At 49.7% G+C, this 26,311-nt stretch overlaps 1 protein-coding gene across 1 annotated transcript in view; it reads left to right on the forward strand.

The window, feature by feature from the left end:
* Positions 1-3,910: 3,910 nt before the first annotated feature.
* The window catches only part of TMEM63C (transmembrane protein 63C), a 55,856-nt gene continuing 33,455 nt past the window's right edge, over positions 3,911-26,311 (forward strand). Inside the window, exon 1 of the mRNA XM_061182753.1 lies at positions 3,911-3,966. The gene's annotated coding sequence lies outside the window, so the exon portion shown is untranslated. The remainder of the gene's footprint in view (positions 3,967-26,311) is intronic.

A 26,311-nucleotide genomic window follows, 5' to 3' on the forward strand; every position in this document is an offset into this window, starting at 1 on the left:
AAATTGTAGATGATGAGATTGGCCATCTGGAGAAAAAAAGAAGAAGATAGTCCACTGAAAAACTATTAGAAATAATAATGGAATATACTAAGATGACTGCTAATAAGTATTAAGAACAAAAATGTATAGCTTTCCTGTATATAAACTTTAGCCTCTTTTAAAATATAATGAAAAAAATATTCTTTATATCAGTAAAAGTGCTAAAAATAACTAGAAGTGAGTCTAACCAGAGGGGGCAAAACAGCTCTTATTACCGCTGCTCACTCCTGGTTCCCAACACTTACTTAGAACAGGGCTTCACACATAATTATAGATATTTGTCGAGTGATGGAACTGCCTCACAGATCAATGAAACAGAAAAGTATATCTAGACAAAGACCCAAGCACATTTACTATGTGGTGATGATAATAGTAATCACCAACATATAGTAATTCCCATGTGCCAGACACTGTTCTATGGGCCTCACCTGTAGCCTAATACATGATCTATCGTGGAGAATATTCTGTGTGCCCTTGAGAAGAACGTGTATTCTGCTGCTATTGGGTGGAGTGTTCTATATATGTCCGTTGGGTCCAGTTGGTCTGTAGTGTTGAATATATCCAAGTCCTCTGTTTCCTTATTCATCTTCTGTCTGGTTGTTCTACCCATTATTGAAAGAGGTTTCTTGAAATCTCCTACTATTATTGTGTTACTATTCCTCCCTTCCATTCTGTCAATGCTTTCTTCATATATTTGGGTGCTCTGCTGTTAGGTGCATATATATTTATAATTGTTATTTCTTCCTGGGGAATTGACTTTTTATCATTATATAATATCCTTCTTTGTCTCTTGTGGCAGCTTTTGACCTAAAGTCTATTTTATCTGATATAAGTGTGGCCACCCCTGGTTTCTTTTATTTACCATTTGCATGGAATATCTTCTTCCGTCCTTTCACTTATAGCCTGTGTGTGTCTTTACAGCGAAGGTGAGTCTCATAGTTTCATCTTTCTACATCCTTTTTCTGACATAACTCATTGAATTCTCATAATAACCCTAAGCAGGTGGTGCTATTGTTGTCCTTATTTCTTCCCAAAGTTATAAATATTTATTTATTTAGAATGAGAAATGAAATTATATCAAATAATGTGTCAGAAAGCTGACAAGTACCACAAATATCCTAAAATCCATAGAAATAATATAATATTTTTCTTAGTGAACTGCCTGAAAATCCCCACAATACTTTGTTTCCCTATATTTTCCCCTACATAATTTGGTTAACCTCATTTTTAGACAAGCAGACTGAGGCACAGGAAGGTTAGATAACTTCTCCTAGATCCAATGAAGGTGGCATTTGACTCAGCACTTGACTCTTTGTTATCTATCCTAATACATAGTTAAATTGAGATTTTGAATGTAGAGGGGTGATGGGCAGAAAATGAATTATTCAAACATGACTTTGAGATAATTAGCCCCTTGGAGAAAGAAATAAAGCTGGCCTACCACATTTCTAACACCAAAATAAATTCTAGAAAGAAAATTAAAAAGAAGGAAAGATTAAAAAGAAAAAAAAATCCTAATACTAGTGGAAAACATGGGCAAATATTTTTAGGATCCTCTAGTAGGAAATACTTTTTTTTTTTTTTAATAAATTTATTTTGTTTTATTTATTTATTTTTGGCTGTGTTGGGTCTTCGTTGCTGCGCACGGGCTTTCTCTAGTTGCGGCGAGCAGGGGCCACTCTTCATTGTGGTGCACGGGCTCCTCATTGCAGTTGCTTCTCTTGTTGCAGAGCACGGGCTCTAGGCACGTGGGCTTCATTAGTTGTGGCACGCGGGCTCAGTAGTTGTGGCGCACAGGCTTAGTTGCTCTGTGGCATGTGGGATCTTCTCGGACCAGGGGTCAAACCTTTGTCCCTTGCAATGGCAGGGGGATTCTTAACCACTGTGCCACCAGGGAAGCCCCAGGAAATGCTTCTGACTACAGAAAAATCTGAAATTTCTGTAAGCAAAAGATGCCATAAATAAAGTTAAAAAAAGAGACAAATGACAATTTGTAATACACGTAAAAGTTAATTGCCTTAATTTAGAAAAACCTCTTAAAAATCAGTAACATAAATTAGAAAGAACATAGTTCACAGAAAAATAAATGCAAAGGCCAGTCAATCAATAAACATGAAAATAATGCCTGCCCTTTCTGATATTTAAAGAATTACACATTGAAACAAGATGCCATTTTCAACTTGCATATTGGCAAAGTTTAAAAATTCGATAATTCACAGTGTTGTCAAGGGTGGGGAGGGTAACAGGCACTCTTCACGCATGGCTGGGCAGCGCAAACTGGTTCGTCCTCTTTGGAGGACAATTTGGCAATATCAGAATTTTAGATCCACCTAACTTTTGACTCCTTACGCCTAGGGATTTATCCTACAGCTAACCTCACACTTACGCACAAAGATGTATAATCAAAGCTGTTCACTGCAGCTTTGTTTGTGCAGCAAAAATGTAGAAACAATCTAAACATCCACCAACAAGGATAGATTCATGTAAATCATAGTGCATCCTTCAGTGGAACATTATGAGCTGCTACAGGAATGAAGGATCTGTCTCTTGGTATACAGAGATGTGTGATGTATACTAACTAAGAAACAAAGATAGAGTACCGGGAATATGGTCCTGGTTGGGTTTAAAATAAAGATGCAGGCATAGATATATATTTGTCAATATTTACGGAAAAATCCTTGAGGAAAACAAACAGGAAACTTAAAAATGTTTATGTTTGGGAGTGGAACAGAGGTCTGGAATAGCAGGGAGACTTTTCATTCTGCATTATTTTGAATGGTTTGATTTGTCCCACTGTAAGTATGTTATTTTCAGAATTCAAAAAGTGAATTTAAGAAAAACTATTTATACAGGGAGATACTACTTAAAATGCCTCCCTGAACTTTCTTTTTAAATTCACTTCTCAGTGGGTTCACCTCTCCTTACATTCATAATTTTACACCTGGAAGGGCCCAAGAGGTCATCTCCAATCTGCATTTTGTCCACGAGGAAAATGAGACCCAGAGAGGTTTTCAAGGGCTGCCCAGGGCCCCTGGCTAGTCTGCTGCAGAGACTGGGCTCCTATGATGCTGCTTTTAGGGGAGGGACTGATGACCCCCTCATGCGTATGATCAAAGTTTCATCCTTGGACTTGTAGACCCTTTCCCAGCACATAGTGCAGCGAGTCCTAGTTCATTTGCACTCACGTGGGGAACCTGTTAAAATGCATGTTCCCAGGCACCTTCCTGGAGATGGGCTAGGATAGGGCCCTTAAACCTGCAGTTTAGCAAGACCTCCACCCCAAGATGATCCTGGTCTTACTTGAAGTCACCTGATGGTTATGGTCCCTCTGATCTCCCCAGCTCAGCCCTGCAGGCAGTGTCTGTGTATCTAGCTGAAGCCTCCACCCCACTGAGGGAAAGTGGGAGTGCTCTAGCTCACCAGGGGGAAGTAGCAGAGCGGATCTAGGTGCCGGGACTCCAGTGCAGTGTTCCGTCCATGGTTCCCCTCCCTTTGGGCCCTTGCCCATCTGCGATGAAAGATGGCTCCCTGGCTGAGCCACCCCAGGGCTGGGCAGCTGGATGTGGAGGTGGGGGGCAGACTGGGGGTCATGGCTGCATCCGGGGTGTCCCTCACCCCATCAGAGCTCCCCTGAGTCAGGCCTCGTGGGAACATGCTGACTAGCGTGTTGGACCTGGGAGGGGCCTGGCCTGCTTGGGCTGGGGGAGGAGCCACAGGGAGGCTCAGGGAGGACTGGAATCCATGCCTGCCTGCCCTGAGAGCGCTTCTTTGTCCCTGTGCCACAGAGCCTTGGAGGACCCATCTTTGTGGTCAGGAATTAAGCAGGGACGCAGCCGGGACGCTTGGAAGCACCTGAGGACTGATTAAGAGGAGGGAGGGCCAGTGACAGCCCATCTCCTGAGTCTGTGACCTCACCTGCTGCTCCAGGTAGGTGCTCTTGCCATCATCCTACCCAGCAGGGCTAAGCCCCTACCACCAGCTCCTTCCTCAAGCCCATGGCCCGTGGCTGTCTAGTCAACACTTGAGCAAAGGCCCTCCCCAGCCCTCCTAAATCCGTAGCCTAACAGGAGAGGCCAGGAAGGACACTGTCCCAGGTGACCCTGGCTCCTGAGACCTGGGAAGGGGGCCAAAGACTCTCTGGCTCTGGTTAGGATGCCCCCAGCTCGAGCTGCTAGCTGAGTCCCAAGTGGCTCCTGCCCAGCTGACTCCAGTTTGGGAACGGGCCTAGTCCCAGCCAGACAAGGCTCTTCTGAGAGTTCCCTGCCTCTTGACAATTTTTCCTTGGGAAAAGGTTAGGACAGATGGTATCTTCATAGACTGTTGGAGCTGGAAGGACTCTTAGTGATATGTTCCAACCTCAATTTCTTTTAACTTCTCAAGCATTACTTATATGAATAGTGTCATTTAAAATGGTGTAGGCGAACATCTCAGAGGAATCAAGCGTAACCTCGTTAAAACAGCACAGGAAGCCCTGGGTCTCAGGGCCCTTCCTGGGTGCAGCTGCCTCAAGTTAATACATAAAACCAAGAAAGGATTGGATAGTCAAGGGAGGCTATAACTGTGATAAGATTTCTTTGTCTGAGAGTCTCTAAAATTTCTTTTCCATGAAAGAAGTTATCCTGTATGGGCTCTTGGCCAAGAACATTGTGATTGTTGCTATTATCAATAAAAGTGATCTTAGCTATAGTTCTTTTCCGTTCAGATCAAAGTGCTTGATGTTTACATCTCCCTTATACTTTCCTGGTCTGGCCTTGTGAGAGCCCTCCAAGGCAAGGAGTCTAAACCGTAGTCAGTGTTTCACTTCTCTTCCTTTGGCCCTGCCTACTGCCCAGACCATGCTGGATGCTTGTTCCCCCAATCCAGATCACTGCGAGAGGCAGCATCAAATAATGGTAAAGAAGTCAGGCTTGGGAGCCAGGTGAGTTCAGCTCCCAGCTCCACCACCTACTAGCCTTGTAATTTCTCTACACATCAGTCTTCTCATCTGTAAAATGGGAATAACAACGTACCCTAGGGTTACTATGAAGAGAAAAGTTGATATCTGTAAAGCACTTGAAACAACTCTAGCACTCAGTAAGTGAGTGCTTAACACATTAGCTCGGATCATTACGAAAGCCTGTTCTCCCCCAACCATGCTTTGCTGCCTGATTCACCTCCCTAAACCACCATGCAGTCATCTCACTCCCCTGCTCTAAAATCATCCATGGCTCCCCATTGCCTATTTAGTGACTGTGCTGAATGTTTGCTGAGAGAGAGAGTTTCTACCCTCAAGGTAGGTTAACTGCGTTCCTCGGCTGGCCCACAGCTGGGGTTTTGATCCAAGCTCTTTGGCCTCCCCACTGGTGGGGAGCTAGATCTGTTGGGCGCTAGATCTGTACACAGGGGTAGGTTTGGTTTCCCTGCATCTGCTGGGGCCGCAAAGGCAGGGAGCCCTCTTTTGGACTCCAGCTCTCGTGGTGCACACCGGAGTGAGGAGAGGACGCCTGGCCACAGGCCAGAACAGGCAGTGTTCACACTCTGATGAGCTCAGGCCAGGTGGCAGATGTGACATCATTGTCCTCGTTCATCATTGGGACGTGGCCAAAGCTTCAGCTCCCATAGCTCAGGTGGGAAGCCCGAGGCCAGCAGAGACCACCCATGATGTGGCACCTTGGACAGAGAACTCAGCAAACTCCGCTCCGCGCATCTCAGCTGCTTCTCTGGCAGAAGAGAGGCCGTGTGCCGTGGAGGAGCAAGCACTGGCTTGGAGGAGGATGGATCCATGTTCAAAACGGGGCTCCTCGTCTGGTGGGAAGAACTTGGCCTTATCGATTAGTTTCTCTGAGCCTCCATTTTTCCATCTGTAACATGGGAGGCTAATACCCACTCCATAGGGTTGCTGGGAGGTCAGAATGGAACAAAATGCCTAGAGCCCCTGTATAGTGCTTGCAGTGGTGGAAGCTCGTTAATGTGCAGTTATTCTGATGAGTCCATCAGAGTTGTTCTTCCAGGCTACCGAGTGGGGTTGCCTCAGTCCTGCAAGCTTCTTGCTTCCCTTAACTGAAATTTTCCTCGACTGGCCCCCACTCCAAGATGAAGGGAAGTGGTGGCGTTTTGGGCAGCATAAGGAAGAAGGAACAGTCCAAATCTTCTCAGACTCCTGGCAAGGGTGAGAGGCGCAGCAGGGAAGAAGCAGAATTCTGTCTGATTTTCTCAGAGATTTTTCCACTCAGGCACTGCCAAGCTTAGGAAGCCAGGAGCGAAGTGACAGGGAGGAAACAAACCAGACTGTGCTGGTTCATGCAGGGTGGTATTTTTCTCTTGATGCATTCCACACATGAATGGATTTGTTGGGATTCCAGGCACTATGCTAGGCACTGGAACATTCAGCAGCAAGTAAAACAGACATGGACCCTGCCCTCAAGAGGCCTTCATTCTAATGAGGGTGGGGCAGACAGTAAACAGCATAAACCATGGAGGAAGTATGTTAGAAGGCAATGAATGTGATGGGAAAACAAAGAAGGAAAAGGGGATGGGGAGTGCCGGGGAAATTGAGTTATTAAATAAGGTCATCAGGATAGGCCTCACCAAAAAGGTGACATTTGAGACACCCGTTGTCTGCTCCCCTTGGGAACCCCTGAGAAGTCTGTGGACTCAGAATCAGGGCCAGGTGCCTTTCAGGAGCTCCTAGCAGAGGAGCAAAATCTAGAATCCCTTCCAATCTCAGCCCAGATAATGTCATGCTCTTCCTCCAAAACCTTCAATAGCTCCCTACTGCCCGCACAATTAAGTGCAAATCATTCAGCCTGAAATTCAGGACCTCATGGTCCCCAACCTGCCTGTTATCTTACAAGATTCTTCTCACCCCACTTCTGCAGCCAAGCCAGTCTGCCTGCTATTTCTGGAATATTCCATGCTATGCTTCTTTTCTCCACTCATTTGTCCCCTCTGCTTGAACTGCCCCTGCCCCCACTGGTTTCTGCCAGCCTAGAAATCCCACCTGCCTTTCTCTGAAGCCTTCCCTGGCCCCTGAGGCTGTGGTCTCTCAGCCCCATCACCTTGGCTTGTACCTTTCTTGTTGCATGGCCCTTACTCTGCCTTGGGTGTGGGCATTGGTTTAACTGTCTGATCTCCCACCTGACAGGCAGAGCCCAGCAGATATAGGGCTGAGTGAACATTGGCTGAGTTGAGTGTGCCCAGGCTCAAAGGCCCCCAGCAACACTGAGACAAGCTGAGAGAGCCTTTGCCTACTCAGACAAAGAAGGCAGAAATGGGAGGTCAGCAGGAAAGGAGAGAAGGAACTAAAACGTAGGTAAGATTTGATGGAGAAGCTAGTGAAGGAAGGGGAGAGAGAACTCCCCACCATATTTTTCCCAGACAGGCAGACTGTCAAAGACACAAGGTTAGGTCCCTCTTCTTCCCCAGAAGAAGGTCTCTCTTCTCTCTTGAGCATCCTAGGCCAGTGCCTCCTGGTTTCTAACTAGAATACTTCTTGCTGCGGCTGGAGCGCATTTCCTCTGGCTCCATCCTCTGGATTCAGGTCACTATTTGAGTACTCATTTAGCATGGCTCAGAGTGGCTTTCCTTACCCCTCACCCAAGGGGCAGGAGCAAGGTTGTAAGGAGGCTGGCCCCTGGCCTGGGGGCTGGTGCTCTAGTTGAGGAGGTCAGGGACCCCTAGAGCCACACAGAGACTGCCTAGGGGCCACGCTAAGTCATGGAGGTTGTGCCAGCCAGTCACCCCTCAGCCTGTCTTCAGGGCTAAACTTCATCACAAACAAGTCTGTACATAGCGGGCCGCACCCCTGCAGCACTGGGAGTCTCAGGCCCCTGTGTCCCCACTTTGGCCCCGGCCAAGTGAAGCCATGTGAGGCAGACCTGCAGCCTCTGCCATGTGGCTCCCACCCTTCGCTGGAGCAGCTACACTCAGAGAGAGAGCACCCTCCCTCTGCCTCTCTCCAGCTCCTGCCCAAGGCAGCAAGGCAGCCAGCGGGGTGTCCCTCCCTAGTCTGCTGCCCCGAGGGAGGGGTGGTGCTTTTCCAGCGGGAAAGCCTGGACACAATCTGAGCCCACCTCCCTCTCTTTGGGGATGCACACATGGTCTCCTCCTGGAATGTCCTGCCCTGGCCTCCACACCACAACTCCTCTTCAGGTCAGGGTCCCCATAGATGCTCAAGGCTGGGAATGAGGCTGCAGATTGGGCTCAGATCTCCCTTCAGTGACAATAGTTCCCATCTTGGGATTGTTGTGAGGATTGAAAGAGCTCATGCTTGCAAAGTCTTAGCACAGTGCCTGGCAGTAAGCCTTCAATTAATGTGGCTACTGCTGTTCTTCCCTTAAGAGCTGCCTTGGCTGGGACCTCCCCCAGGCAGCGTTTCCGGATTGCCCCAGGCTCAGTCAAGGGCTCCTCCTCAATGCTCCCAGCATCCCTTCGGCAGGCCTCCTGAATCCACTTATGCAGACGTGTCGTGGTTTTTTGGGGGTCTGTGTACCCACCAGAATCTTGTGCCTAGACTGTAAGTGCCTTGAGTGCAGGGAACAGAACCCATTATTTTGCTGAATAAATGATTTCCTGTGTGACAGGTGGGTAACTGTGAGAGACAGACTGTGAGAATAGGATTGAGCCTGCCAGCCCTGACTTTTCCAGGGCCTGTCCTAAAAGAGCTGGAAGCCTGCTGCAAGGCCTACGGAAGGGGGAAGAGGAACCCCATCCCCTGTTGTATGGTCTAACGCAGTGATTCTCAAAACGAGGTCCCAGGTCCAGCAGTGTCGGCATCACCCAAGAATTTATTCGAGATGCAAATTCTCAGGCTCCACCCCAGACCTAGTGCATCAGACACTCTGGGGTGGGGCCCAACCATCTGTGGTGTAACAAGCCCTCCAGGTGATGCTGATGGACCAAAGTTTGAGAACCACTGCTCTAATGTTTCAAAGTAACTCAGATTCACGGGAGGGGGTCACTCTCTCAAGGGCCTCTGTTCTGCTGAAGGCTTCCAAGAAGGCTGTCAGGCTGGGCCCCTAGCGTATGGCTCCTGCTAGACCCACATCCTGACCTTGAAACCCTTATGCCGACAGGACAGGTGCAATGGAGGACACTCCCCCCACGGACCTCCCCTTTCCCAGGTGGCTCTAGACCAGATGGGGTGATGCTCCAACCTAGCCTTGATGCTAGTTCCTCTCCACAACCACTGGCCTGCATCCTCTGGAGGCCAACCTCTACAGCAGGGGCCCCAGGGCAGACTTCTGGAATGTTAGGGCTGAGCGAGACCCTAGAGATAGATCATTGGCTGTATATACATATGCTCGCAAACACACCAAAACACACGTACATAAATGCACACACATAACTCAACTACACATATATGAACACATAAACACGCATGCACCCCAAAACGCACACAAGCACCCAAAATTCAAATTATAGTCATAAACGCTTTCCCAAGCACATCCAAATACCCCCCAAAACATACACAGATACACACACATTCAAAACCCAGTGATACACACACCTCAAAATACACAAACACAAATGCATAGACCTATTGTATTCGTTTCCTAGGGCAGCTGTAACAAATTACCATAAACAGGGTGACAACAGACATCTGTTCTCTCGTAGTTCTGGAGGCTGTAAGTCCAAAATCGAGCTGTTGGAAGGGCCACGCTCCCTCTGCAGGCTCTAGGGAAGAATCCTTCCTTGCCTCTTCCAGCTTCTGGTGGTTGCTGACAACCCTGGGTGTTCCTTTGCTTGTCTCTTCCTCTGTCTTCACATGGTTTTCTTCTCTGTGTGTCTCCATGTAGCCTTATTGTAAGGACACCAGTCATTGAATTTAGGGCCCACCCTAATCTAGTATGCTTCATTTTAACTATCTCTGCAGAGATCCTATTTTTAAATAAGGGTGTATTCTTTCTCTTTAGTTGAGGTATAATTTTTTTTTAATAAATTTATTTATTTTTGGCTGTGTTGGGTCTTCGTTGCTTCGCGCGCACTTTCTCTAGTTGTGATGAGCGGGGGCTACTCTTCGTTGCAGTGTGCAGGCTTCTTGTTGCAGAGCACGGGCTCCAGGTGCGCGGGCTTTAGTAGTTGTCTCACCGCGAGCTTCAGTAGTTGTGGCATGCAGGCTCTAGAGCGCAGGCTCAGTAGTTGTGGTGCACGGGCTTTGTTGCTCCATGGCATGTGGGATCTTCCCGGACCAGGGCTCGAACCTGTGTCCCCTGCATTGGCAGGCGGATTCTTAACCACTGAGCCACCAGGGAAGTCCCAGTTGTTGAGGTATAATTGATAACATTATATGAGTTTCAGATATACTACATAATGATTGGATATTTGCTTATATTGCAAAATGATCACCACGATAAGTCCAGTTAACATCCAGTTAACATCCATCACCATATACAGTTACATAAATAAGGTCATATTCTGTGGTTCCAGGTGGACATGAACTTTGGAGGGACACTCTTCAACCCAGTAGGTCCACACATCCCAAACACACAGGTACAGAGACAGACCCACACAGATACACACACACACCCCTTGCAGATGAGAACTTTGAGTCCCTTGATGTCAGAGCTGCCGGTTCCTCCTCCCCGAGCCCAGCACAAAGTTGCCACACCCTATTGTAGTACCTGTCACGTGGTGCTTTTCATCTTCGTTTTGCTTTTTTTGGTTTGGTTTGGTTAGATGTGAACTTAGTAGAAAATCCAAAAATTAAAATGAGAATATCATGAAAAGAAAACCTTCCTCTCTCTGCCTCGGCCTCCACCCCCCAGGTGGTATTCCTCTCCCAGGAGACAACCACTGTCAAGACTTTCTTGAGTCTCCTCCTGGAGGAAATCCAGACGCAGGCAGGCGCACGGGAGGCGGCATCTGCATCTTGCTTTCTTCACTGAACAGAGCACCTGTTCCTCTTTGTTCTCATTGTGTGCTCTCGCCTGACTGTGAGCTCACTGAGGGCAGATCCGTCTGCTATGTATCTTTCCTCCCCACTTCCTAGTCCAGTGCCGGGCGCAGAGCAGTGTTCAGTTAAGGCTGGCTCTGTCTGCACACCAACGAATCATCAACAGCTGGCTGGTCTGCGTGGACTAGGGCTTAGCCTCCCGGCTGCAGAGCCTTGGGTCTCTCTGTCTCCCCCAGCATGTGGCACCATCCACCAGGGCCCATCTGGCAGCAGACAGAGCTGGGGTAGGACAGCACCCAGTAGCATCCTGCCTATTTGCTCCTGCTGCAGGCGGCTTCATCCCGGCTCTAACTGGGGCTGACTCTGGGATGGATTGGGACCTCTGCTGTGGCTGCATCTCCCCTGCCCTCCTCTCTCAGTCCACTCAGGACTCCTGCAGAGGAATCCATCAGGGAAGAGGCTGAAGAGAGAACAACACTGCTGGCATCTTAGGCTGGGGGACGGGGTCTTGCTGCTGACAAGCCTTTTGCCCAGTCTCCGCTAGCTGAAGGCTTAGTCTGGACTTGTTACCACGGAGACGGGAATTACGGCAATAACTCAGGTTGAATGGAAGCCTGCAGCTTCACAAGGCTGTGGTGGGCATGTATTTTTTTCCACAACCCTCAGATATGAGATGACGTGCCACTTTTTTTCCCTAAATCGACAGAAATGGATGCCTCAGTGCAAGATTTCACCATGCCCTCAATCCACTGAATGAGCAGAGCGCAGGGGGAGAGGGAGTTGGGCAGGAGCCCTGTCAGACTGGAAGCCAGGGAAATGTTAGCCAGCAGCAACCTTCGCTCATCTGGGGAAGGAGGGGCTTAGGTTAGAGGATTTGTAAGAGCCTCTCCAGCCAAAACACTCTTGAGTTTGAGATCCTGGGGCCAAATGAGACCCGCCCTAGCCCCACTGCCAATCGTCCCTTTCTTCAACAAATATTTGTAAAGCACTATGCTCTACCCAGCACAGCAGAGAAAATAATGAGCAAATACAGCCCTGGGCTGTGTCATCAAGGAGCTTTCCATCCACTGGGGGAGTCAGCCATTTGCTGTGTCATCCCATAAATAAAATCAGAGGTACTAGGTACTCACAAGGAAATAATACTTCACTGTATTGAGCCATGGCTATGTGCTAGGCACTGTTCTGAGTGTTTCTTGTGAATTGGTTCATGTACTCCTCACATCCACCCAGTAAGGTAGATGCTATTAACATTCTCAGTTTACAAATAAGGAGACTGAGGCCTGGGAGGTTAAGACACTCACCAAAAGACATGAAGCTAGTAAATAGCAGAGGCAGGATTTGGACCCAAGGAATCTAGCTCTCCCTAGGGACCCACATCTAAATGCCACCTATGTCTGGCTCTCAGGATGGAATGTGTGGGCTTGACCTGGTCTGGAGTTCTTCCCTAAGGAAGCAAAAATTGAGCTGAGATTAACTAGTGGGAGAACGAGTTAACTCATGGGAAGGGGAACATTCCAGGTAGGAGGATGAGCATATGCAAAGGCCCTGTGGCAAGAGGGAAGGTGGCATGCTGCAGGCATTGAGGGACAGACAGAGGGGCCAGGGGATGGAAATGAGGGGAGAGTTGGGTGAGACGAAGCTAGAGCCATAGGCAGGCCTTGTTGGCCAAGTTAAGGAGAGCTACAGAGAGCCCTTCCAGCAGAGTCCGTCATGACCTGCAGGACAACTTAGGCTCCCCTGATCCTGGAAGGTTCCCTAGACATTCCAGATTGGGCTCAGCTCCCCTCACGGTGAGTCCTGCCCCTGTGGCAGCCCTTTTTACACACTATATGTTATAATTGCCTCTTAGCCAAGCAAGGCCTTTGTCACGTCCCTTCTAGAATGAGGTTGGTGAAGCGAGAGACACATCTCATTCTCTTTAGCACCTACTACCCTTAGAGAACTCAAGAAGGGATAAGTGAGGGCTCTAAGAGTCGAGGGGAGGATGAAATTGCTGAGACCCAGGGTGCCTGGAGGAAGCGGAGCTGAGCTGGCTTGACAGTGGAGCATCCTGTTGTGGGGAGGCTCACGAGGCCTTTCCACAAAGCGGAAGAATGGAGGGAACAGAGAAAGCCAAGGCCTTTGAGGGACAGGGGTCTACCCATCTGCTGGAACTGAGGCTTCTTAGAGGGAGATGGGGGAGTTAAGACTGGAGGAGTCCCTGGGGCCAAGGGGGCCTCCCCCTGGAGCAGGCCAGGAGTCAAGAGCTCAGATGTCAGAAGGAGCAGTGAGCTATGGAAAAGCTCAGGCGTTGGCTTCAGAACCCCACCTCCATCTGCTTTACCACTGCTGGCTGTGTGACCCTGGGCAGGCTCCTCACCCTCTCTGGGCCTCAGCATCCTCATTGGTAAGATGGGGACAGTCATCACTCCTGCCCCCACAGGGCTGTTGGGGGCCAGGTGGGATGATGACTGTAAACACATTTCATAACCTGGAAGGGAGTGTGCACCAGAGCCTGCCAGGCACCTCAGAGACAGTCCAGAGGTCAGGCCCAGCCCAGGAGGCTCCTGTTTCTCTTTTGTTCCCTTCCCCATGGGAACCTAGGTTCAGACCACCCGCCAAGGGGGCTGTAGGGGGCCTCAGTGGTCCCCATCTTCCACTGATTGATTGGGGTGAGGTGGGGAGGAAGGGAGGGGCTGAGCAGGGCGGCAGGGCAGGCTGGCCCCTGCTTGCCCAGGTGAGAACTGTCCTGGGGAGCCACGGAGCCCCCTCCCTGATCACTGCACCTGGGTCTTCACGCTGCGGTCAGCACCACAGCTGCCAGAGGAGCTACTGATCTGCCTCGGCTTCCAGGCTGACCCCCAGGGGCCTGGCGGCTACCTTCGCCCACGTGGTGCAAGGTCAAGCCTTGACCTTCCTGCACCGGGCCAAGCCAGGCCCTGTGGTTGGAGGGAGGAGGAGGTGGCCTCAGATTCAGGCCTTGAATCTTCTTTCTGAGCAGGCAGCCTGCACAGCAACCCCTGGACCACATATCACCCCGAGGGCCAGGCCCCTGCACCCCGCACTACCCCCTCAACGCCCCTGACAAACTTGAGCGGTAGCTGGTCAAAATGAGGGCACTTGAGGGGGGAAGAAGAAGGATTTGATGCCGAAGGATGAAGGGAAGCTGATTGTATGTAGGCTTAGAAATATCAAGCCTGCCTTTTAAAATATGATTTTTTCTAATTATAAATAATAATTCATGCTCATATTCAATAGTTTTTCAAATTCAGAAAAATTTTTTAAAGACCAGTGAAAGAACATAGTCTCACCACCCAGAGATAACTGGTCTTTTTTTCTACAGGTATTATTTTGGTTTTTTATTCTCCCCCCATCCCCCGCCTTTCGTTTAGAATTGAAATCATCTAGTTTAACATCATTATATCCTGCTGTTTTTACTTCCTACTTTGTCTTTTTGGCACAAGTAGGCAGTTGCCCCTCCATCTCCCAGTGTCCCCCTGTCACTGCCCAGCTCCCAGGGGCTGGTGTCGAAGACATCCCCACCACTGCCTCGCCCCTGCCCCCAGCCCCATTTGGACATTATCATGGCTGCTCACCGACTTGGGGGCCATAGGCAAAAAGGCATGAGCCCTGGGTTGGGGTGCAGGGTCTGGAGGGCAAGGGAAGGAACCTTCCCAGCAAGAAGAGGGCCTCCTATGGAGGTCCCAGAGGTAAGACCCAGAGGTAAGGGTGAGGGGGAAACCGGCACACTCAGCCTCCAGCCAGGGACCAGATGGCTACCATCTCCCCTGGCTGTGCTGCAGCTCCCTCTGCCCACCGCAGCCTTTCCTCCCTGTTAGTGGAGAGTCCCTTGGATGTAGTACAGATCTGAGGGGGGGCCTGTCTTCCTGTACCCCAGGAATACAGCCCTCCTGGAATGGGCAAAGCAGCTCTCTCCCCGGTTGTGCCTTCAGAGGTCACATGATGTAGTAGAACCAGACCCTTAGATTCCAATCCTGCCTCTGTCTCTCTCCAGCTGTGTAGCTTTAGGCCCATTACTTGACCTCTTTGAGCCTCAGTTTCTCTACCTGTAAAATGGGGATACTGATGATACCTACCTTTTAGGCTGCTACCTCTTAGCTTGCTTGTGAGGTGTGAGTGATGGTCAGTGGGATAACCATACGAAGGCACCAGTACCATGCCTGGCCCTTCACAAACATCTGTGTCCTCTTCTTCCCCTTCTTCTTCTGAGGATTTGTCATGAGCTGTGTCCACTCGGGCCTGGAGTTCGTTTCCAGAATTCTCTGTCATCTTTTTCTTTTCTCCGTTTAGCTTCTGTATTTAGCCTGGGGGCTTTATTCCTGTTTGCTGGCATGTTTGCTGGTGTTCTCTGCCTTGGGGGTGGCGCATAGCAAAATGATTAGGAGGGGGCTGGGGAGGTGGACGTCCTGGGCTCAGGTCCCACTCCTCACTGGCTGCCTGAACTCGGCTAGTCACTTAACCTCTCTGTGCCTGAGATTCTCTGTGCCCAAGATGGGATAATAATAGTACCTACCTGTTGTTAGTACAGGAAGCAAAAACCACATTAAGAACTTTAAGCAAACAGAGTTTAAACCAGAGAATTACACGCTCATAAAATCACCAGAAGGGTTAGAACCTGAGTCTTTAAAATAGAGCAGAACTGACCCACTAGACAAACTGCTCCTCAGCCACAGCCAGGATGGGACTACTGGAGCCATGAATTCACATCCTCTCACCTGCAAGCCAGGACCAGGGAGCCTCTGCAGCCTGCACCACAGTTTCTTCTCGCCCTCCCTTCCCCGGGAGCCAAAGACTGGGCATTGATCTGCTGCAGACAACTCCTTCCCCTCCTCAACATTGCTTGTCAGCTGAGCACAGCCGGAGCAGCAGGAAGATGGCTTCCGCCCCACTTCTGCCTTATAAATCTATCTCCAGTGCATCTGATCGACTGAACCTGATCTGTATTCAGAACCTCAGCTGCAAAGGGGTGTTGTAAATGTAGTTTTCAGCTTTCCAGCTTCTGCAATAGAGGAAGGCACACTAGAAAGACGTGGGGATGGACGCCGAAGGCCATCGACTGTATCCGACAGGCAATCTGATAGGTTTGTTAACCCAGGTGATGCATTAAGAGACTTGGCACAGTGCCTGGCACATAGAACTCATTCAATAGCTGTTACCTGGCCTTCTTATTATTGGGCCAGGGGTATCAGCAAGCACTGCCCACAGAGCCCTGGCAGAGAGAAGCAGCAGCGGAAATGAGTTGCTCTGCGCGGTGCTGTCCGTGGTGCTGAGTGCCTTTCCGATTTTAGGTGGAGTGATGGCAAAATGGAGCACCAACCCGCTCACCCCGTGCTGGGGCTGGCCACAGGGGTGGTTGAGGGGATCATTTAGGGCTATCCCCAATCCTAGGAAGAGGATAGCAGAGGCAGCCACCCATATTTGGGGTACTTATAGTTTATAAAAATGTCTCCACTTATTATCTCCTTTAAGCAGTCTTCATAACAGCCTGGTATAGGCAGGATGGACATAATTATGTCCATTTTATAAAAGAGAAAACTGAGCAGCAAGAGGTTAAGTAACAGCAAATAATAGAGCCAGATCCACACCCGATCTCCTGACCCCAAATCATATGATCCCTTTCCTCTATGCTGTGACATGAGGCGCAAGACTTGTTAACCAACGATGTGCTGTGGGGAGGCGAAAATGAATGACTCAAGTGCTCTCTGCACACTATGCAAGCATATGCAAATCACCCACATTTTATTTCCTGCCCCAAATGTGGCCCTGGATAAAGACCCTTCTATTTCATTGAGGCCTATAAATGTTGGTCATGGTGGGGGAACCGCAATGACATAGGCCCTGCCATCAAGAAGCCCACAGATTTGTCAGGGAGCTGGCCACTCTTGTGCATGGAAAACCAGGAGAAGTGTGCCAGTTGGTGGTAACAAAGGCCGGCTGTGAAAAGAGGGGAGGGGGACAAGGTACAGACCGGGCTGCTCACTGGAGGAAGGCTTTGAGCTGGACCCAGGGGCTGTAAGGCTGCTGAGACCAAGCCTCCAGCCAAGGCCAGGAGAAAGTGGCTTAAGCTCAGTCAGGGCAGGAGGAGCAGCCCTGATAGATATGGGGACAGGACAGAGGGCAAGCATGGTGCGCCGTGATGAAGTGGCCAGGCCATTGATCTCTGACATAGGGAGAAATGCAGGAATTTGGGGATTCAAGTGAAGAGGTGGTGTGGGCCTCTCTAGATTTCCAGCCAACTTTCCGCAGACTCAAAATGAGCTGGGAAGGGGAGGGGAGCTCTCCGGAGAGAGGAATAGAAGGACCGGTCTCATGAGCTGCTCCACAGTGGCACGATTTAAGGGGCACTGAGCTTCCATCCTTTATCCCCAAATCTCCTCATCCTCCCTGCTTATTTAGGGGGTGTCAGAAAACCTTTTGGATCTTCAAGAACTCCTTATCTAGATGCAAATAACCTTAGAAATCTTAAGCTGGTGTTTCTCTTTCTTGGCTGTATATAAGAATTGACCAGAGATTCTCATTCCTGAAGTCTGGAGTGGGGCGTGAGTATCTGGATCTACTAAACACCTTCCAGGTAATTCCAGTGTCCCCCACCCCAGGCTGAGGATCACTGGTCCAAGCCCAAGAGTGCTGAATGGGGAAACAGAAAACCCAAGTTCTGTTCCCAAATCTACCACTTTTCCCAGCCTTAGGCAGATCTCTTAGCCTGCTGGTGACCCAGTTTCTTCATGTGTAAAGTTGGGCAAACCATCCTGTGAAGATATGAGGAGACCCAAGAGGAGTTTAGAGCAAGGAAGGGCTTACTGACACTTGGGGAAGAGTCATGGCCAGCTTGCATGGCGGGTAGGGAAAGACATTAACCAGAACCCTCACGGCGGTTACACCTGCTTCCCCTCCTCCCTGTCCTCAAAGTCACTGCCCCCTAGTGGTGAGAGTGAACCTGAGCCCCTGAGCTTTTGTCCTGAAAAGGGTCGGGGTGGGAGCAGATCTGAGAGCAGAGGGCATGCAAAGGGGATTTAAGGAAAGACCCAGAGAGGAAAGGGAGATGGGAGGGGTGCCCATGGCCAGGAACGCTATTTTTTTAAGGTCCAGAACCATGGGAAATAATCTTTCTTGTTGTTAACAAGAGGTGATGAATTATTGAAGAGACTGAGAAGGCCAGATGGCAGGGGGTGCAGGGCAGGTGCTATAGCTTTGTGTACTCTGGCGGGGGGAGACTTGGGGGGGGATCGGGGTGACTTCCCGCCCACAGCTTCTTCTCCTAGGACGTGGCTTGTGACTACAGTGATTTGCTTCTCCAAATCAAAATGCGGGCCCTATGGACCAGTTCCTGAGAGCTCATGGGGATGGTGGAGCAGAGTCGGCTCTGGCCAGTGCCGGGAATGCAGGCCGTGTGGCTGTAGACTGTGTCTCTGGGACACCTGGAATCCTGGCTCCAGCCTGGACCTCGGAAGCCTCCTACGAAAACCCCAGCCCAGAGAAGGGAAGGCACCTGCCCAAGGTCACACAGGTGGCCTAGAGCCCAGCTCTCCTGGGATCCCTCAGTCCACAGTACCTTCCACTGCACCACCCTGAGAGGCTGGGAGAGGTTCTATCCCTGGACTAGGGCTTGAGTGAGGTCATCCCCTCCCTCTGATTCCTGCCCAGCACTGCCAGCCCAGCAGAGGCCCAGAGGGTCTAGGAGGTATCAGAGCAGAGGGTTATGAACTGCCCAGGTTCAAGGCCCAGCTCTGCCACTTACCAGCACTGTGACTTTGGGCAAGTTATTTAACCTCTGTGAGCCTTAATTTTCTTTTTCATCTAGGGGAGATTCTAGTACCCTAGGGTACTTCTGAGGATTAAATGAGCTAGTACTTCAGTAGGAAATATTTTCCTATAATAAATGCTCAATAAAGTGTTAGGGGTTAATAAGATTGGCCCCTTCCAGGGCTTCCTGGACCACCTAAACTCTGGGATTTGGACTTGGCCTTGAGATGGCCAGCTCACCTGGAAGGGAAAGTGGGGAGCAAAGTGCTGGCCTGTCTAGTTAGGACGGCAGTGGCTGAAGCCAGGCCAGGTCTGGAAGCCTGGAAGTGAACGATGGACCAGAGGAGTAATAAGGACAAAGCCAGTTCTTTCTGAAGCCTTTGCCCAGTTTCTGAGGAAAACTTTGGCCAGGCCTAGGACTGCTGAGCCTCCAGCTTGTGCCGCAGGAGACTGATGGGGCAGAAATGGGAGGAGAGGAAGGCCTCACACTTCCCTATCAGATAAGATGTGCAACTGAGGGGACCTGAGAATCCTGACTCACCAATCAACCTTAACACCATCCCCCCTCCTTGGCCCAAAAAGCAAAGCTGACATTTGCTTTTCATGTACAGGAAGAGCAGAAGCAGCGCCAGCCACAGGCTGCAGTTTGAGGATATTGTAAGGTCCTTCCCATACTCTGCATCTCTCCTTTTGCCTGTTCCAGAGCAGAGTAGGGGGAAGGATGCTAGGAATGGTCCAGTCTGGGCCCCTCACTACCATCTCACAAAGAAGCTAATGACAATGATGACAGTGCTGGCTAATTTTGAACACATATATTTCCAAGCACCATGTGAAGGGCTTTATGTGAATTATCTTACTTCATCTTCACAGTAACCCTGAGAGGCAGTACTGTGGTTATCCCCACTTTCCAGATTTGGAAACTGAGGCTCAGAGAAGTGAAGTCACTGTCTATGGTCACACGGCTAGCAAGGGTGGATCTGGGACTTAAGCTCAGACACTCTGGGTCCAGAGAGCCTACTTTTCCCTGATGCTCTGAACAGCCTCCCTGTGCTCTGCTGTGAAATTCATGCCCAAAGAGAGGAATTCCTTTATGCCCCCTGCACCAGGCAGGTTGGTGTCCCTGCTCTGTGTGCCTTTAGTACCTCCAAATTTCAAGTTTTATTATTTCCAGGGCTGATACTCTGGTCTCCAGAAAGCTTTCTGTCCTCTTCTTCACACACAATAGCTAGTTCCACCTCCAGAAAGCTCTCCTTCTGGAAAGAAGGGAGAAGGAAGGTCCAGACATGGTTTAGGGGTGAGGAGAAAAGGCTGGGTGCTGCTCTGTGTTTCCATGGCAACGCAACAGCCTTCCTCATTACTGCTTTGTTTGCTGCTGAGAAACCTGAGGAGGGTGGTGAGGTGGGGGTGAGGCTCTCTTCTCTCGTTTCCTTCCTCACTACCCCTTCAGGCTGGGCAGCCAGGTGAGCTGAAAGCCTGCACCTGACACAACCTTGCTGGCTGGATTCCACCCGACTCCAAGCTTAGAGGCTGGGACCTTGTAGCTGGAGTCCTCCTGGGCAGAATGGCAGCCTGCGCCAGGCCTCTCAACAGCATTCCCCTCCCCAGATCCCAAAGGCTGTGAACTCCCTAAAGAGGACCCCATGTTTGTACTTCCAGGGTCTACACAGGGCCTGGCAAGAGTAGACACTCAGTGGATTCTTATTGAATGAATGAATGAACAAATGAAAGAACAAACCAGCAATCCATCCTCTACTAGAGCTACGAGTATTCATTTTCACTTTCCCAAACCTCCATGCTCTGTCTCCCTTCTGGGTCTTTGCCAATACGGTTCCCTCTGCCCATGCTTCCCCACTGCACTGTGCTGATTCTGACACCTCATGTCTCAGCTTGGAGGTCACATTCCCACAGAAGGTTTCTGTGACTGCTTGATGGTGGGCCCTCCCCATGGCCCCTGGGCTATGGGAGTGTGCTGGAGTGCAGAGGCATGTGCCTTGTGTGCTTGTGTGTCTCCCCAGTGAGTCTGGGAGCCTCATGCAGGTGGGAACCATGTCTGCCAGGCCCCTAGATCCTGACATGATGCCTGACTCATAGTAAGTGTGCAGCTCTTCTTTGTGAAAGGTCAGAAAGGACGGGGTGGTTCTTTTGGAATAAGAGAGAATGAGGGAGTGGGAGTTGATGAGTGAAAAGAGCAGCATCCAGAACTCAAACCTTCTTGGAGTCGGATGGAAGCCAGAGCTCTTCACAGCCCAGGACCCCCTCCCCTGCCCTCATCATGCATAGCGTTAACCAAATAATAGCAACAGTCCCAAGTCCAGGACCCCCTCCCCTGCCCTCATCATGCGTAGTGTTAACCGAATAATAGCAACAGTCCCAAGTCCAGGGCCCCCTCCCCTGCCCTCATCATGCGTAGTGTTAACCGAATAATAGCAACAGTCCCAAGTCCAGGGCCCCCTCCCCTGCCCTCATCATGCGTAGTGTTAACCGAATAATAGCAACAGTCCCAAGTCCAGGACCCCCTCCCCTGCCCTCATCATGCGTAGTGTTAACCGAATAATAGCAACAGTCCCAAGTCCAGGACCCCCTCCCCTGCCCTCATCATGCGTAGTGTTAACTGAATAATAGCAACAGTCCCAAGTCCAGGGCCCCCTCCCCTGCCCTCATCATGCGTAGTGTTAACCAAATAATAGCAACAGTCCCAAGTCCCTGTGGTTGTGCAGCAGCTCACACCCTCGGCCTGGTTCCAGTCCCCAGACAGCTCTGAAGAGAGGGCCTTATGAATCGTTCCCCTCATTTTAAGGTGCTGGGCAACTGGATAGCCACATGCCCAAAGATGAACTTAGACCCTTACCTCACACCATATGCAAAAATTAACTCAAAATGGATCATCAGCTTTACTGTAAGAGCTAAAACTATAAGGTTTTTAGAAACATTGAAGAAAATCTTTAAGACTTTGGGTTAGGCAAAGACTTCTTAGATAACAATACCAAAAACATGGTCCATAAAAGAAAATTTGATAAATTGGACTTTGTCAAAATTTATAACTTCGGTTATAACTTTGGCTTCAAAAGACACCACGAAGAAAATGAAAAGATAAGCAAAAGACTGCAAAAAACTATTGGCAAGACACCCACATGATAAAGGAAGAGCATTCCAAGCTTAAAGATGAGGAAAGGGGCCCTGAGGGATGATGCGGCCAGCAAAGACAGCCTGGGTTCCTAAGTCTCGTGGACTCTCCACTGCATTTGTTCTTCTGCAGCAGCCCCGTAGCTGAGTGGGGCCTCCAGGCCTGACTGGGACTCTCGCTGGAGAACTGACTCAGGGAGGAAAAGTCTCTCCCGAGGCCTTCAGACTTACCAGATGCACCTTCCTCTTTCCACCTGCCTCCTCAACAAGGGCTCCCCTGAGTGGCCACCAGCAGAACTGTAGCTTCCTGCCACAGCTGACCCAGAGCCTGGGATGGCTGAGATGCCTGCTCCATCTGCCAAGAGACCCCAGGAATGCCATCGCTGCTACTCTGACTCTCTGGCAGATGGCTTACTGTTAAAATATACTGTGTTCAATGTAGTCTATTATAATTTTACATTTGGCTAAACATGTTAGTGTAAATACGTGGAAACCAGTGACCTGGGGTAATTAAACTGTGGGCAACTTAGGCAGAAAGAGAGGGGAGCAGAAAGTAGGAAAACTTAAGAAGATAGGCAAGAGGCTCCCCGCTCCCGTTAGATGCTAATCCGGAGGCGGGTGTTGTTCTCCTTCCTTTTTCCAGGACTAATCTCATTACACCCTTTTCCCCTATTTTTGTGAGTTAGCACAGGGAATCCAGACTCCCAGGCCACCTCTTGTCTCCTGTACTCCAGTCCCTTTACTTTTATTCCCTTCTCCATCCCCAGCACCCAACCATCCCTAATACCTAGAACCATTCCACTGTGTCCCCTAGAACCCTGTGTCCACTTTTCATTTTACAAATATCTATGTGATACTTCCTGTGTTCCAGGCATTTTTCTCCATGACTGACAAACCTTAATCCACATATCCCTCTTAATAGCACTGTGAAGTGGGTACTAATTGATAGCACCACCCCCATTTTACAGATGAGTAAATGAGGCATGGATAAAGAGCTTGCTCCAGGTCGCTTGGCAAGTAGGAGTTGGAACTGGGATTCAGTGCCAGAGCCCACAGTGCCCAGAAACACCACCCAGATCCTCAGAGCATCACCTTTTCACGGAGAACTGAAACCCAAGACTCCCCAGGACCCTTACCACCCTCTCAGGGAGTGGTTTCTGTTTCTCTCCCAACACCATGGACCTGGGGATGGGAGAGATGTCTTTCTTGCTCTTCTTTGTAGCTTTCAGACTATTCTTCCCTCCTCCCGGCAAAAGCCCCCGTCTTGTACCCACGGGTGTCAGCCGAGACATCCTGCTCCCCCTCTTTGTCATAGGCATCTACTCCCCCCAACCCGGGTCACACCCCTCCTTCCTGGAAGAGTTCAGTTCCTGCCTCAATGTCATGACACTACTGCTCCTGTCTTCATTCTTGCTGATTTCAGTATCCACATGTCCACAGAGATGATCCGTCTAACAGTCTAGCCCCTCGGTTCTTTGACACTACTCAGCCTCTCACTCCATGGAAATGCCCTAGACCTTATCACTACTAATAACTGCAATCCCTTCTTAATCTCAACATCACCCAGATCATTTTCCAACAGCCAGTTCCTGTCTGTCAACTCACACCCTCTAGGACTCAAAAATTCTTCTACCCACTGGAGCTCCAGCAGCTTTCACTGTTCCTCGCCCTTCTCATGTTTCATTTCTCTCCTTACGTGCCTTAAATTCCACGGCCAGTCATTAAAATTACTCCCTTGCACCTTCAATCCTCTTGTTTCATTCTCATACTTGCTTGGGAAAACCTCTACCCTGGTTAAAACTATCTGTGTGACTCTTTCACACCTGTAAGCACACAGATGAATACAGTTGAGGGAAATGCACAGTAAGTCTGGCTGCTCTTGTTGGAAATTCAAGACCGTGAACCTCAGTGGGCCTCTAGAGCTGCCCGTCAGTCCTGCTACATTCCCCTAACCCATTTACTCCTCTGGATTTCTGGTTCTACCTTTTTTCCTGTTCTCAAACAGCCCACATCTGCCTACCACCAGCATCACACACTCACCTGAGACCTTGTTCCCTCTTTTACTGAGAAAATAGAAACTGTAAGGAAAGCATGTCCACAATCTCCACCAGCACTCCTGCTACCGTGGGTCAGCTATCCGCCCTCAGCTCTCAGCAGAGGCCAACTTCTCTCCTTGGGCACTAGTTCCCAACCCCTCCTACATCCTTGCTTTGCTCTGGTGATTCCGCATCTCTTACATCACCAGATTTTTATTTTCTATTGCATCGTTCCCATCAGCATACCATGCGCAGCTATTTCTCCCTTCCTAACCACTTCCGCCTCTCCATGCTCTTGGAAAGAGTTGCTGATGCCCCTGGCTCCAAATCCTCTCCTGTCATTCTCTCTTGCAGCTCTTCTAGTCTGGCCACCGATAACCTCCGCCTTGCTTCAACTATGGCTCCTCCTCAGTTCTGCTCTTACTTGACCACATCAGCACAACTGGTCCCTCCCTTCTCCGGGAAGCATTTTCTTTGCCTGGCTTCCAGGACAGCACCATTTCCTGCTGTTCCTCCATCCTCACTGCCTGCTCGTCTCAGTCTCTTTTTCTGCTTCCTCCTCATCTGACCAACTTGTATATATTAGAGCAGCATCCCAAGGCTCAGAGCTTGACCCTCACCCTCCACTCCCTCTTTCAGTGATCCAGTCCTACGCCTCGAACCGTCATCTGTCTCCATGCTGGCAACTCCCGTGTTGTGTGTCCAGTCTCTCCTCTGAACCGCAGACACATATCCAGCCGCCTGCCTGGCATGTCCACAACCCAGCTCCCAGTCCCCCCGCCGTCCTGCACTTCCCATCCAGCACTTCCTGTCTTTTTCATCCAATGGCAGCACCTCCAGTTGCTCAGTCCACAAGCCTTAGTCATCCTGGACTCCTCTCTTTCACGCTCCCCGTTCAATCTATCAGCAAATCTGGTTGGCTCCGCCTTCAAAATATTTCCAAAATCTGACCATTTCTGACCACCTCACTGCTCTCAGCCCAGTCCAGGCTACCTCTGTCTCTTGCCTGGGTTGCCACAGAGTCCTCCCAAATGACCTCTCTGCTTGCCCTCACCCCCACTTATTCTCAGTGCCAGGGTCAAAGTGACCCCTTTAAAACATGAGTGACTTCATGTCACTCCTTTGCTCAGGTACCCCCCATGCCCTTCACTCTCCCCTGTCCAGCCACACCGGCCCATTAGCTTTTCCTCTGCTCCAGGCAAGCTTGCACCACCGCTACTACCGCCCCCAGGCTTTTGCTCTGCCTGCAGTGTCTTTCCCCCACGGCTGTATGGTCTGCTCCCCTCTCTTCAAGTCTTCGCTCAGATGTCATCCTCTCAGTGAGGCCTTCCGCAGTCACCCTCTTTACAATCCTAATCTCACCCCGACCCCTGCACTGCTTCTCCACCCTAGAATCCCACGAGGGAGGGATTTTTTTTGTCTCGTTCACTGATGTACCACCAGCATTAATCTAGCACAAAGCAGTCGTTCACCAAATATTTGTCAAATGAACAAGCCTACTTTTCTTGAATGGGAGTGAAGAATTTCTAGGGTGTGATGCAGTCTGGAGCCAAAACAAATGATCTTTTAAAATCAGAGCAACCTTGCAGTTAAGTCCAAGCAGCTGCTGGTCACATCCAGCTTTTGCTCGTACTTTCTGCTCTTACCCAGGCCTGAAGAATACGGATGCCCGTGACCATGAGCTCTGCATCTGAGTCTCCGACTCACTGCATTGGCTCACGACCCTGAACAGGTGTTGATCTCCCCAGTTCAAGTTCTAGGTGAAACAGGGAGTCATTGCTGTGTGTCAGGCACTCTGCATCCTTTCCTTACTTAGACTTGGGAGCTATTGCCTTTCTTGGAAACTAGATCAGAGAATCGTAAGATGTTAAAGATGATCGTCAGTGGCCCTATCTGCGCGGGCGCCCTGTGATGCAGTGGTTCCATCCTCTAAACTAAATCTTCCCTCTCTGAGACCTTTGTGAGGCTTGTTCATTTATATACAAGAAAAGCTTCACAAAGGTAGAAGTAGGAGGACCCATTGGATATGCATTTTACAACTGTTTTAGCAAAAGGAACAAGTGGTACAAAATAAACACTCTCCCAGGGAATCTGGGCTATTCTGCCATCTTGGTCCTGGGTTTGAGGAAGTGGTTTCTTACAGCAGCGGTCCCCAACCTATTTGTCACAAGGGACCGGCTTCGTGGAAGACAATTTTTCCATGGACTGGGGGCGGGGGTGGGGGATGGTTTCGGGATGATTCAAGCACATTGCATTTATTGTGCACTTTATTTCTGTTATTATTACATTATAATATATAATGAAATAATTATACAACTCAGCATAATGCAGAATCAGTGGGAGCCCTGAGCTTGTTTTCCTGCAACTAGATGGTCCCATCTGGGGTCTGATGGGAGACAGTGACACCCGAAGTGTGTTGCTTATGTCCAATCTGCTCTGTAAGATGCAGCTTAATTGTCACTTGCCACTCACTGATAGGGTTTTGATATAAGTCTGT

Source organism: Eubalaena glacialis, chromosome 2 (assembly GCF_028564815.1).
Source record: "Eubalaena glacialis isolate mEubGla1 chromosome 2, mEubGla1.1.hap2.+ XY, whole genome shotgun sequence".
Classification (NCBI taxonomy): Eukaryota; Metazoa; Chordata; class Mammalia; order Artiodactyla; family Balaenidae; genus Eubalaena; species Eubalaena glacialis.